The sequence below is a fragment of the Genypterus blacodes genome, unplaced genomic scaffold (assembly GCF_046128005.1).
Source record: "Genypterus blacodes isolate CSIRO-AG114 ecotype Tasmania unplaced genomic scaffold, CSIRO-AGI_Gbla_v1 ptg000032l_1, whole genome shotgun sequence".
Classification (NCBI taxonomy): Eukaryota; Metazoa; Chordata; class Actinopteri; order Ophidiiformes; family Ophidiidae; genus Genypterus; species Genypterus blacodes.
Window position 1 is genome coordinate 8,644,895 of NW_027466845.1, and position 12,459 is coordinate 8,657,353.

General features: G+C 47.1%; 1 long non-coding RNA gene across 1 annotated transcript; it reads left to right on the plus strand.

Annotated features, from left to right (window-relative positions):
- Positions 1-11,180: 11,180 nt before the first annotated feature.
- Positions 11,181-12,104, plus strand: LOC142995443 (uncharacterized). Its single transcript, XR_012961515.1, has 3 exons — positions 11,181-11,220; positions 11,332-11,457; positions 12,018-12,104. It is a non-coding gene; the product is annotated as an uncharacterized LOC142995443 (long non-coding RNA).
- Positions 12,105-12,459: the final 355 nt, after the last annotated feature.

Sequence of the window (12,459 nt, forward strand, 5' to 3'; positions counted from 1 at the left end):
GCCCAGTGACACTCTGTGAATGAAGACATCAATGAAATGAGATGAACTTCTCAGCAAAGAGACATCTAACCAGATTGTCCTCTACAGGTCATTTCTGTCTCCGTGGAGCCACCGAGCCATCCCCTGTCTCCCAGCCTTATGGAGACATTTGCCCTATGGGACACTTCTGTCCTGAGGGAAGTGGGTCACCCAAGCCCTGTCCTGTTGGCAGCTTCCTCCCGGAGACCGGAGCCTCCTCCCCCTCTCACTGTCGCCCCTGCCCCCCAGGGAAATACTGCCTCACCTCCGGAGCGTCCCAGCCCACAGGTAGGGGCCTACACCACATATCCCATCATTCATCCCATCATTCTGGGCATTCCAAACATTTTGACTTGTGTGTTTCCCCTTGTTAGGTCTGTGTTCTGCAGGATTCTTCTGCTCTGGCGGTGCAGATCGCCCCACGCCGCAAGCCAACTCCTCTTTGTTCGGCTGTCTTCATGAAATACTGGAGGCTTACGCCGCAAAACCAGGCGCCGGCTCCTGGACGCATGATCTGTCCTGCTTCAGTAACGCCAGCGATTCTGGTAAAATATGGAGTTTTCCCTCCTCCCCGGAATAACACGATTAAAATGCTTCCTTTGAAAGGGCAGTACATCACTTTCTTCATACAGTTCATCCAGAGGCGAGACCTAACACGTCTGAGCAAACCCCCCCCCCCCCTCCTCCCCTATGTGGAGGCGTTTCAGTTTAACCATCCCTTAAAGCGTTCTGTCATCAATCATGGCCGTACGCCGCTACATTATAGAACAAGATTAAAGATTAAATCCCTTCGACAAGCAGAAGTGTTTAATCAGCGTATAAAGAGAAGTTGCTGATCTTTGTTTTTCTCCCTGCCAGACACAGATATTAACTAAGACGTTTTGTCACGCCGCTTCTGTCACATTCTATCCTCAGGGGGAGAAGCTGACGAGGCGGATGTGGCAGATTCAGACCGTCATGTGACTCACTCCACGCCGGGTCTCAGGAGTCCTCAGCGTCTGTGTGCCACCTACAGAGGAGATGTCTGCCCCACGGGCGAGTAAATCCTGCATGTGCTCATAATGCGATACGTTGTTCACTTCCCAGGGCATACGCACACACTTCAAAGGTGTTTCATCCAGCGTATTCCACTTCCAACTGTATCACAGTTTTCATTTCTTGTCTTTCTGTTCAAAGGAAGCGAAAGCAGACGGCACAGAAACTGAGCCTGTTTCATTCAATTTTGTCTACAATCTAGAATTGTGTGTTGTTATTCCCTGTTGAGTATTTTTAAAAGGCCCTTTGAAGCTGAAAAAAAAAATCCATTTACCATGTGTAGCAACCGTAAATTAAATCTAAATCAGGAGGGGACAAACAACGTCTGCAATGCTCTCTCTCTCTCTCTCTCACTATCTCTTTCAAGCCCTACAGAGGTTTGATATAGGAAATATCACACACACTAATATATTACAGCTAGGCACAAAGAGGAGGGGTTCTGAAATTTACTTTTTGCTCTGCTTTTATTTTATTTCCAGCCTACTAAAATAAGTGTAAAAAATGGAAATTGAGAATGAAAATATTGTAATCTAAGCCATATTTCTATAAAAATGACTGTTTTTGCAGCAAATGAATGAGAAAATGTTGCAATGATGGGAAACCGAAGAGGACTGATGTATCAGTTTGGGGTTAAAGAGCTGAATCCTCCCATCTGTGTGTGGATAAAACCTGGTTGACCCTTTGTCCTTGCTGTCGCTGACCTGCCGGTGTTCACGTCTCACAGGTTTCTATTGTCCTCTGGGTTCTCCCCTTCCCCGACCCTGCGAGGCCGGATCTTACTGTGACCGCGCGGGTCTGGCTGCCCCGGCTGGTCCCTGTGCTGCGGGATACCACTGCCCCCGAGGAGCCTCCACCCCCCACGCCACCCTCTGCCCCGCTGGACACTACTGCCCCCTGGGAGCTCCCGTTCCTCTGCCCTGCCCTCTTGGAACTATGAAAAGTTAGTTAGAATTTCCGTAATAGCTCATTTTCCTTTATTTTGGTTCAACCGTCATAACGAATGAGCAATCATTACAACACTGAAGTAAGAAGTACAGCAGCTAATCCTCTTTGTTATCCCCTTTGTCAGCTTTTGGCATTAGGAAATCCTTAAGTGAACTTGGCTGTCTGTCTCTGCTGTTCACCGAGGCAGAGAAATATGAAAACTTCCTCTGAACCCTTTCTCATCTCCGTCGGGCACCTATGAATAATTTCTCAAAATGGTTTAGTCCTGTAATTGTGTTCTTGTCTCAGGGACAGAAAACTAGAATCCTATTAAAATGTCCCGCAGCTCCTTTGTATGCTCACGAATTAGGAGGCGATGAGGGACATTGGTTTGTATTTTGCATTGAATTAACACGGTTATCTCTTCCAAAGCATTCATTTTTTTCACATCAGCTGACCAAGTGAGGCGTGATTTATTGTTGAATTTAGCAATATATCAATTTATGAATGAATTCCCTAATAATTCTTGTTTAATCCTATCAGGCTCCCTCGGTGGATCCTCGGTGGAGGCCTGCCAACTTTGTCCTTCAGGTCACTTCTGCCAGCTCGTAGGTTTGGCTGAGCCCGGCGGTCTGTGTGCTGAGGGCTTCTACTGTCCAGAGGGTCAGAGCTCTGCGAGACCACAGGGACATCTCTGTCCTGCGGGACATTATTGTGAGAAGGTATGTGTCTTTAAGCAGCACAGATCCTGTCAGTCTTAACGGCTGCTTGTGATGTCTTCACACTCATCTGTGCTTTCACATTTCATGCGTAATGATGTTTTCTCGGCCGCCTCTTCAGTCTTCATCTTGTTTCGTATTTATCCAAGGCTTCACCGTTATTGCAGCGCTGAAATTATGTTTATCCCCGGACATTAAGTCTAATAAAAGCGTATTTAACGTTTGCTTCAGGGCAGCGTCGGACAGAGCCACTGCATGCCAGGCACCTACCAGCCTGCAGAGGGCCGGAGCAGCTGTGAGACGTGTCCTGCTGGCTCCTACTGCCAAGACCAGGGTCAGTCTGACGAAGCACACAGGACTAATGAGATTGTGCTGAGTTTCCTAAAACTGCAAATAAATATTTTCCTTTTGTAATTCCTAGCAATCATCCATCCAGTTCAATGTGAGAAAGGATTTTATTGTCCCGGTGGATCGGTGCATCATCGTCCCTGTCCAGCAGGGACTTATGGAAACGTGTCTGGATCGGTTGAGGAACGACAGTGCTTGTCATGTGACCCAGGAATGTACTGTAAAGGAACAGGTAAGAACTCAAATACACCTTTGTTGTCATACATGTCCCTTAGATAAGCATCGTGTAGACGGCAGTGCTGCAGCTTCAGACTGTGAAACTGTCACTGCTGTATTATTTCAGTGATAAAGTATTTGCCTGAGTGATTTTCCTTTAAAGGGGCATCCTCTCCCAGTGGACGGTGCACTGCGGGGTTTGTGTGTGTGGGAGGAGCCTCTGAACCTTCACCATCAGACACCCTGACTGGATTCCCGTGTCCTCCTGGCTTCTTCTGCCCTGTGGGGAGTTCTGTACCTACACCGTGCCCTAAAGGGACATTCAGGTGCTTCTCCTGCATCATCCATACATTCTTATTGAAATAATAGCTTCATCATCCGTGTATAGTGTGTAATTACAGCTTGACAGGTACAATTTGGAGGAAATGAGATGGGAAATGTAATCGTTCATCATTTCATTCAGATATTCTTATGCATTATCTCACGGCAGCAAGCAGAGCGGCCTTGTGGACGAGTCTCAGTGTCGCAGCTGTAGTCCCGGTTTCTACTGTGCCCAGGCCGGTCTCTCTGCCGTCTCTGGACCCTGCATGCCAGGTGCAACCCACTGACGGTTCAGCCATGATGAACTCGATGCCTCACACGGGGTCAGACTGTCCACTTCATCTTCCATTTTTGATTGTGTTGTTTGAAGTGTTGTTGTTTCTTTCCAGGTTTCTATTGTCTGGAGGGATCCCAGAGTGCCACTCCAGTGTCAGGTACGTCTGGAGGTGTTTGTCCAACAGGTCACTACTGTGCAGACGGCAGCAGCGATCCCTCTCCCTGCCCATCCGGCTCATACATGAACACAACAGGAGCAAAACGCACAGAGGACTGCAGACCATGTCCTCTGGGTAAAGAAGCTGTATGTATATAAACGCCTAAAAATGCAACCTATGCAAAACTGAAGGTCTCTCCGCTGCTTAAATGTTTATCCCAGGCTGGTTCCAGGATTTACCAGGCCAGGATAAATGCACTCCCTGCCCCCCGGGCTTCCTATGCCAGCCCCCCGGTCGTGGCGCCACCAGAGGGAGCACCACTGATCTCTCCAGCCCTCTGCCCTGCCCATCCGGATACGTCTGTCCCAAGGAGAGTGTGGACAGTCAACCCGTCCCCTGTCCCATAGGCACATACAGCCCCAGCCCGGGCCTCAGCACCACAGGTGAACATGGAGCCAATCTGCGTTAGAATGAAAGCTATTGGTCCTTGTTTGACCGTAATTGTCATTTTTAAACATTTTATTTCATCAGACTAGTGAAAATGAAGCCTTTAAATTAAAAAAATGAGGCTGGCTGTAAGATTAAGATTAAGACTATATAGTGAATAAGACTCAGCTTTCCTCAAAGGGTTTGCGTAAATATGAGACTTTGCTTGTTAAGACAGAGGATTTTCAAATTAAAAGCTTTTGCTGCGGCAACGATCCTCATATACGACACGTGTTTGCTTCCACACGTCTGCATCAAATCGAATCTCATTGTCTTGATGGCTGTGTAATTGTTTATGCATTGAAGACTAAAGCAAAGCCGTCTCCGTGTGTTGATCTATCTCCTCTGATTGTTCAATTGTGTTGCTTTCAGTCCAACTTGTCCATCTCTGTGTTTGCAGGCGAGTGTCTCGTGTGTCCGGCTGGTCGGTTCTGTGGTTCTGAAGGTCTGGTTGAACCGTCTGGATCTTGTGCTGCTGGTTTTCTGTGTCTGATGGCCGCCACGGTGCCAAACCCCACTGACAACACAACTGGAAGTCTGTGCCCACCGGGAACTTTCTGCAAGCAGGGCCTTACAGCAGGTAAATGCAACAACAAACAAGTTTATACACGGTTTCTACGGTGATGTGTGGAAAGGAATGGAACCCAAAAATGCCTAGAAAATGATGAAACATACCAAAACTTTTAATAATGATTATAATCCTGACAACTCAAACTATAACCGGTCAGAAAAGCTTAGATCTTTCTAATCCCTGGAAGGTGCTCTTGTATTTTCTTGAGAAAGAGACAGCGGCAGGATTTTTAATAAGGCCTGATTATCTGCTGAAAGATAAATAAATTACGGTGAACAAATGTTGGACTTCTGGGCTTTATGTTGATTTTACCAGTTAGTTACTCTCCAAGTCGGCACTCGTCTTATGTGACAAGTTTCATTTGGTTTTGAATTGCTTTACTTGCTACATTGCAGAAAAGAATTCAACTGGGATATATTGTAAAAAATAATGTCCTATATTATAATGTTGCTTTAGGTGAATGCTTGGCAGGTTTCTACTGTGCCTTGGGCTCCAGCCGAGCAGATCAGGGCCTGTGCCCACCTGGCTTCTTCTGCCCGAGTGGAACCCCGGCTCCTCTGCCATGTCCCGCAGGAACATTCAGCTCGGGAACAGGCAACCAACACCAGGACGACTGCACCACCTGCACTCCTGGATACTACTGTCAGGGTGGGGAAGATGGCCGTGTCCAAGGGTGACGCTTTCCGGAATACTGTAATCGCTGTACTTTGTGTTGCTGTTCACAATTTCTAATTTCATAAAGCACTTTAAGGTCTGTGCCTCGGCGCTACAGTCTCTAATTCACACCAACATTCAACAAACAAACGGATCCATTGTACAAGAGACAATGACTCAACCTACGATGGCGGCTGTAATTGCTTATTACAGCAATGGTGTGCTGTGTTTGGAATAAAGGATACAGCTGTGATTCCAGATGTGCGAGAAGAGAACATTAAACCAGTCAGCCAGTGAGGTGCATTTGTGAGTCTATGGTGGTAATAAAGCCCGGTGCCACATTTAACGTGTCGTTGAGGGCAAATGCATCGTGAAACTATTCAATCTGACATAAAGTTCAAGCTGTGTGGAACCTGGTTGATGCTTAACTGAATGTTAGTGACCGGTAAAGATGTAAACGTATGAGCCGACACAGCTGATGAACCTTTAAGATCTGATCTTCATAGCACCTGTGCTTTGTCTCTCTCTCGCTCTCTCTCTGCCTAACACACATAGGCGAAGGTACTGTGGAGCCTGTGCTGTGTCCCCTTGGTTACTACTGTCCTCCAGGACTCATGCTGGGCCTGGAGTTCCCTTGCCCACCCGGCACGATGCAGAACCAGCTTGGAGCCTCCAGCCCTGACGCCTGCCTGTCCTGCCCAGCTGGTGTGGTGTTTGTGTTCACATCTGTCTCTACATCACACACTGACCTATTAAAACTGCTTGTACACATTGCTGTGATGACGGTGACTTTTTCTGGTGCTCTGTTCCTCAGGGATGTTCTGCTCTTGGTCCGGTCTGTCCAGGCCCACAGGTCCTTGTGAGGCAGGATACTTCTGTCCGGCCGGATCAACCAGCCCGAACTCTACTGAGTATCAGGTTCTGTCCTCATTGTCTCTTGTGTATCTGTTGATTTAATCTGTAATAATTCTGCTGTTATAGAGCCACGGTGCAGCAGTTCTGTTTTTAACTCGGCACGGCACGACAGACAAGGTCATGGGTTTAAATCCGGCCCTGGTCAAATCTGTATGGAGTTTGTTCCCCTCTTATCTGTGTGGGTTTCCTGCAGGTACTCCTCCCCCCCAAATCACTTGTTAGGTTCATTACTCCTCCTATTCCCCCTTGAGCAAGGCACCAGGCTGGGTAGATCAGGAGTTGCTCTCCATGCAGCGTGCTGTGGCCACCTATTACTACAAAGGACACATTTTTTGTACTAAATACTCAGAGGAGGGGGTTGTCAATCAATCGACCTGTTGGGTCCTGACCCCTACAGAATGTTTCCTAATGAGTTTGGTGACCCCTGCTGACCTTTTGATTAACACCACAGTTTCTACTTCTACATAAGGAAATGTATTCAGCAGATTTATATTCCCCAGAGGCTGAATGAACCCTTTCCATTTTGGACACATAGTATTTGTTGTCCTCACACACAACAGGCCTTGTAATATATCAGGCAGCTTGCTGGGTTCATACTCTCACAGGAGTAAACATGTTGGACTTCATATAGCTGTAAAGGCAGAATATAAATGTTTTTACAGTGGTGATACTGTAAGAATAGCAGCATGAGTATGTCTTATGTTTCATCAGGCTTGTTTATGTTGTGGAGAGACGTGGAAAGGATACAAATGACCTCAAAATCACCCATCAATTTGTGTGTTATGCTGTTTCTGTCTCTCTCCCTCTTTCTCAGGGGAACTCCACTGGAAGTTCACTTTGCCCCTCTGGACACTTCTGCCCCTTGGGCACTGGATATCCACTTCCATGCCCCATAGGCTCTCTCTCCATGGCCAGGGGACTGAGGGAGGTTGAGGAGTGCCCACCGTGCCCCCCTGGACTGTTTTGTGACAAAGCTGCGCTGGCAGAGCCCTCGGGCGCTCTCTCGTGTCATGCTGGGTATGTATTTCTGCTCCTCTGTTAATATTTGAGCTTATTACTTCAATTTCTTATCTCCTTGTTAGCTTTTCTGACGTGAGCGTTTGTCTCTGAATGTTTGGATTCACCGTGCAAGAGCATGGTGGATTAAATGAATGTGTCCATTATCACAGGAAGATATCTGGTGTTAGACAAGAATCAATTGTAATTCAGTGTCCGCATACGCAACAATATCAGGCAGCTAACAGCAGACAGCAGAGGCCCTTAGCAGGAGATTCTGCTCCGACACAGGAGAGGGACGAGCTGTTTGTGTTTTCATATTCAGTTTGGAATTTAGATTTATTATTCAGTTCATAAGCTGGAAACTGAATTCTACAGTCCATGGCTCACGGGAAGCACAGTCAGAGTTGAATGAGAATCAGAGTAAATAGCTAACTTTTTGGGAAACACACCCTCTCTGTGAGGAATTTCAGTATTGTTTCAGAATAATATTACCTACATCACTGAATTATACTGGACACGCTGACAAACAGCCATGCCCCCTGAGCACTAGGTGGGATTTCTTAACACACCCCCGCACATACATAGTAAAATACCGCACATTTATTTTCAGCCCATGAGCTCCTTTCCGTGCCTGTGCTCCACTCAAACTTTGTACGTGTTGAATTTGAACTTGATCAAACTTCAGGTGGGAATACTGCAGTGATTTTGCTTGCAGTTGCAGCTTCCAAAATGATGAATCTAAATGTGTTTCCCCCCCATGTCCTATTTTTTTTGCCTCAGTGGCTCAAAATCAAAGCTCATTGCTATCATCTGAGATGTTGTTCCTTTCCCTCCCTGCAGGTATGTGTGTGTAGGTGGCAGTTCCTCTCCCACGCCGTTTCACGGTCCCCACGGCTACGTGTGCCCAGCAGGCCATAGCTGTCCTGTTGGCTCAGCGAGTGCGATGCCCTGTGAGCCTGGAACGTACAGTCCTGCCCCTGGGTCGGCTCGCTGCATGATGTGCCCGAATGGCACAACATGTTCCTCCTCGGCCACCCGGGAGCCGTCTGTCTGCCCAGCTGGTGTGGAACGGCGGAAATTAACTTTCACTGCATGATATCATATCGAAATCTAGTTGTTGTTGTTTTTGTACATGTTTAACTAATATCTAACAGCTGGTTGCTGTCATCCCAGGTCATTTTTGTCCTGCTGGGACAGCCCTGCCTCATCCCTGCCCTTTAGGGACTCTCAGCAACCAGACAGGAGCCCACTCTCCCTCTGTGTGCACAGCCTGTCCGTCTGGAGTGTACTGCAGCTCATATGGAGCCTCGGCACCACAAGGTGATTGGGGGCGATCATTAGTCTAAGTGTTGTTAATGGGACAGCCTGTAAGTCCACTTGAGTTGCTGTTCTCATCTCATTACACGTGACTTCATGGTCATCGACATACATGTAACCTGAAGTTATTTATCTTTGCTTTTGTATCATAGAAAAATGCAGACAAAAATACAATCGTCCAAGTGTTAGCCTACTTACGTTTGAGCTCAAAGTCTGAATAAATATTGCCATTATTGTTTGTGGACTGGAAAGGATATACTGGTTGTTTCTTCTGTTGTTCTTTCCAAACAACACTGCATTTCTCAGGGACACTCTAAGGCTCCTCCTAAATGGGACAGTCTAGTTTAGAGACTAAGTGGTCTCCAGAGAAGCGAGACACAGCTGCTGAGAGGATGTTGCTGGCTGGTTTACACACTTGTGTGTTTTCCTTGCAGGTTGGTGTTTGCAGGGTTATTTCTGCCAGGGTGGAGCACAAGAGCCAACGCCGCAGAGCTCAGAGAGATTCCCCTGGAACGGGCCGTGTCCTGTGGGCCACTACTGCCCAGCAGGGTGCCTCTCCCCAATTCCATGCCCAATTGGCAGCATCCGCAACATAATGGGTATACACACACACAAAATGCCTTTATTTCTATACACACAGCAGGTACATTGTCATCACTGTCTGTCTGCCTGTCATCTTTGCTATTGGTTTGTTTCCAAATATGTCAAAGGTCAAGTTCAGCTCTGTGTGAATACATGAGGAATGAAGGAATTATGGTAATGAAATTGAATACAGCGCTGCGCTTGTTGATATTTATTACATCAGCATAATTTCAAAAAACCTTTATAGGCTTCTCTGCTTTGGCCCACTAGCAAAAACACACATGCAAGGTTAATTACGCCTGCCATTGCCCTTGACCAAGGCACTAGACTGTAGACCTTAGTTGTTCCCCTGAGCGTCGTGCTTTGGCTGCCCACTGCTCCTAATACTTAGTCTGGTTACAATGTAGAGGACACATCTCATTATATTTGAACAACAACAAATTTTCTCCTCGCATTTTTATAAGGGCATTCCTAGTTGTGTTACATCTGATGTAATTGAATCCATGCATACATATTGCTTATTTTAAGAGGTCAGGCAATTTTTCACAATAGAAAATTCATTATAATGGGTTCATGATGTCATAATAACTCCATATATAATAACTGTCCAACCAGAAGCTTAAGTTTATTTGTTTGTGTATCACTTTGTCTCCCCCTGTATTCATTCCTCAGGTGGTTCCTCCATGGAGAGCTGCTCCACCTGTCCGGCGGGTCACTTCTGCTCCACTGAGGGTCTGGCTGGCCCCAGTGGCCCCTGTGCTGCTGGTTTCTTCTGCCCATTTGACTTTACTTCCACCACCCCGTTTGCCTTCCTGTGTCCCAAGGTGAAGACAATCATTTTGCACTTAAGCCTCCATTCTGCTCTCTCAGCATCGCCTCAGCACAGGAAAAGCCTCGTCTGACCTCTTTTTATGAAGTCTGTCTTCTCCTTTACACATTTTTCTTCCCTGGCTTACATTGCTTGTGCAGGTTTGTTTATTGTTAATCACCTTCTGCAAAGAATGCTGCCGCCATTGTCTCCTCCAGGGCCATTACTGTCTAGAAGGCTCTCCCTTGGCGCTGCCTTGTCCCACAGGAGAGTATCAGCCAAACCCGGGCTCAGACGGCTGCATCCCATGCCGGCCAGGATTCTACTGTGAGGAGGCCGTGGTGGGCGACCCGTGGCCTTGCCCACCACACTCCTTCTGCCCTGCAGGTACATTTTGGGGCAATAAATACTTAAAACAGTGCTTTGTGGTGGTTACTGCCTATGGAAAATGCAGTCTGTCTCCGTGTTATCACCTGCTTTGTCTCACAGGAACCATGGTCCCTCAGCCCTGCCGTGATGGGACGTACACTCTTCCAAACCAGGGGGGGCTACAGGAAGAGGGGGAGTGTTTGCCCTGTCCCCCAGGGAAGTTCTGCAGGTAAAGGTCAATTGCTACACTGTATTAATCCACATGCTAAGATACTTATTGAAACATTCATGTACCTGTCTCACACTCACACACTATATTTCTAGAGTAAACCATAACCCACCCCCCTCTTCTGTGTGCTGTTCTCAGAGCTGGTAGGATCCAGGGTGTGTGTGCTGCGGGGTATCTCTGCGTTTCTGGGAGCGCAGATTTCACCCCGATGGGACACTTCTCCAACTGGACCCAGTGTGAATGGGGGGTGGAATGTGCTGGACCATGCCCACCAGGTGCAATTCATGGATTTGTACACATTCCAATACAAGAGCCAGAGATTATCACCTTTGTACCACTGAAATACTGTACATTATTAACGATTGCGCTCGCATTTGTTATCAAAGGTTCTTATTGTACTGAGGGCACAGAAAATGCTGAGTCATGTCCCGCTAACACCATCAGAAGCTCCCCAGGAGGTACAAGCCAACAGGACTGCTTATCGTGTCCACCCCAGTATTGGTGCAAAACTGGTATGGGTCCATTTTTAGTTGGAGGCGAAAGTTGTTGTTGTTGATAAAAATGCAGAGCAAAATATGGGACACCAGGATAAAGTGACTTAAACAGAGCAGTCGGAGCTAAGCAGACAGGGCATGATGCATTATGGGAACCCTGACTGTGAAGGACCTGCTCATATTTTATCTTGAGCCTCAGATGAGAAGTTTTCGATTCTTGGTCTTGAGCTTAAATTGCAGGTTTGCCCTCCTACGGTGGAGGTAATTGCATACGCTCTGTGCCCAGCGGTATAAAACTGTGCCAATGGCAGTAATCATTACCAGCAGGACCCCAAACTCCGAAGCAGTGACTGCGACCCAGAAATAGGGAAATAAAGGAAATCTGCCCAGAGGATCTATAGCGTCTGTAAGCTTGGGTTAATGGGTCGTGGGCGTAACTCAGGGTGAAACAAGAGTTTAATGAGGCTTCAAAGAGATCCATAAAATATTGAAATCTTGAAATATATTCTTTCAAGTCTGATGTAAAGTGAATGTAACAAATGAGCCGAAAAGGAATACATCTGGAGTTTTTTTTGCAGGAGACCCAGTGCTTCACCTGTGCCCCGCTGGACACTACTGTGACGGGCTGCCTGGCATTGACTTTAATGGAGGGACGGGTCCTCGCCGTTGCCCCCGGTACACTTACCGAGCCTCGTCCGGGGCAGGCAGCAAGGGCGGGTGCCTGCCGTGTCCCCCTGGCTCACACTGCAACAGCACAGGTCCAAAAACACAGCACCTCCTCACACATTATGGCTTTAAAATATGAACAAAAATACAAATATAGCAGGAATCTCATCAAAACTTTACCTGGAGTGAAGCAGTAATATGCCACTCTCATGTGGGTTGGTGTTGGATATTTGCATGGACAGTGTAAAGCTAATTCCACCTGTAGGCTATGGTAATTTCAGTCTGAACACACACACACGTCCCTGAACCTGTGTGAGATTAGAGTGCTGGAGGAATAATGTGATTGGCAGCACT